Here is a 2,508-nt window from a genome sequence, read left to right on the forward strand (position 1 = left end):
ATTATAATATTAATAAATTAAAACGCTAACTAATAACTCATCCCTCTTAATACTATGTTATTTAATATTTTATATGGATGACATCAATTACGCTTGCAGAAATTAATAACCAAATAAATTATCAAGGTACCAACAAATAAGTTCATATAAATCATAAAAATAATAAATATAAGATATAATTTAATAGCTAATAACTATCTCACAAATATATGTTTTACTTTTATTTACAATATAATGCTAATACTATCACGGTTTCTTTCAATCACTTCTCAAAAAGAAGAAAAAATATTTATATATATATATCGAAAATACTATTTATATTTTATTTTATCGATAGATGTTCCTATTTTACTTGTTATGTCCCCTAGTAATAGCCATAAGTAGAAGATGCTTTTAATTTCATTTAATTTGGTTGATCCTTGAAATCATTAGTCATAATATGTTATTTATTGATATTGTTTTGATTATAGATTTGGCATCGTGAAAAGTAAAATGGTTAAGTATAGTATTATTCGAGGAAGTTATCACTTGGCGTGCTTTAAATCGGCTCTTTCGTTCCAAGATTTGGTTGTTATTAGGAATCCGTACCAAAATAATGGTATATCCAGAATTTTTTAGGTCATGTTGTTGACTTTGGATTTTTTCTAGCAATTACACTTTTTATAGAAAGAATTTTTATGCTTCTAAAGGTGCCAGAGAGTCACATTTAGAAAGTTTTGTTTTTTTATGAAATTCAAAGCGTGATAAATTTCCACAGCCTCAGCTGTGTAAATGCGAAAAAATTTAGGGAGTTCCGTCATAGAATATCGATCATAATATACTACTACGTTGCCTCAATACCAATTTTAGTTTAAGATCCATCAGAGTATACTTTGGTAAAGTCCCAAAGGTCAGATATGGTTGAATTTAGATGGAATTTATAAGTTTATAAGCATGATGGTGACATTCTTTAAAAGTTCACAATGTATTTTTTGACATAATAGACTGCTATCCAAAGTAGTAACAGTGCAGTGGTATTATTTTTAATAACCCCCAGGTAAAAAAGAAAAAAAAAAGAATATAGTTTAGGATTATTCTAATTTGTTTCATTATCTAGAGGTTATTCTAAATACGTTTAGATGCGAATAACACAACATTATAAATTCTCCTAATATCAAGAGGTATGATTCCAATTGTGTGTTATATTTATTATTAAATATTTTATTACTAAATTTAATTTATTGATTGTGCTATTATTATTATAGATTGTAAATATATTTTTGAATTTAAGAAAATATGAACAAAAATATAATATAAACTCGATTAATGTTAACTGCGTTTCTTGATATGTTTTGTATTGAGTACTATTTCAGTATTTAAATTTATTTTACTTAAATATTCTATCATAAAGATACAATATTTTTTTAGCATTAATTCTTGGTTCTTTAAATTACAAGAGTTTTAGTTATATTGGTAATACAATTAATGAAACTATGTACAACTAGGCTAATAATTTTGTTTTATTTACTGTAGTTAACGTAATATAGAATATAATTAATTTGTATTTTAAAACTTCTGAACCACAAAAACCGTAATTTTATTATGCATTATTGTTTCTAATAGTTTGTTTATTATTTTAACCACAAAACAAATACCAAATTTCAACTTGCATAATTTTAATTTTAAATACATCGTATTGTTATTTAGTTATTATTTAGTAATCTTAGGTTCAATTAATATTCTATGAATAATTTATTCTTTTTAAGTTGGCAAAAATCCAAGTTACAAGCCAAAATTTCTATTATAAACCTCAAATAGTCAGAAAAACATTGTGTTGAACAATAATGAACTTTCAGCAAATTAAATCAAATATAGATAACATGATTACTATGTAAGTACTTTTTTTTTTTTAGTTTATCTTGAAAAATATAAAATGTATGCATAGATATGCTGTTATGATTTATATGATAAATAAAAAAATTGAGTTATACATTATAAATCTTTATTTAAATTGTATAAATTCATTCTTTAACGTATTCCCTGGTATATTATGTACACCATAAACATAATATGTAACTGCATTGTTTCATATTTATTAATTTAATATTAATTATTAATAATAGATGCATTTTGTTTTTTTTTATCTCGATAGTTTATTGCTTTGTTTTGATTTATAAATTTACAGTTTAATTTGTAAATTTTTAGTTGATATAATTCTATGTTTTATTAAAATAACTTGAAATTTTATATAAAAAAAAATAAATTGAATTTTATTTTAATTAATTAAAACCTGTTATTGAGTTTTTTATTTTATCCATGTTCTTCAATATCAAATAATAATAAAATCTAATCAATTTCAATCATCAATATTTATAAGCTTTAAATTATCTATAAGCATAGGTAGGGCCAGGGTATACAGAATATACAATGACACTCACTAAACACAAATTAAGTTCTGACATATCACCTTTCAGATTCTGATTAAACTGAATCATTTTCCATAATAAATTTAGATAACTTGGTAATTTG

Source organism: Melanaphis sacchari, unplaced genomic scaffold (assembly GCF_002803265.2).
Source record: "Melanaphis sacchari strain LSU unplaced genomic scaffold, SCAv2.0 Contig33_pilon_pilon, whole genome shotgun sequence".
Classification (NCBI taxonomy): Eukaryota; Metazoa; Arthropoda; class Insecta; order Hemiptera; family Aphididae; genus Melanaphis; species Melanaphis sacchari.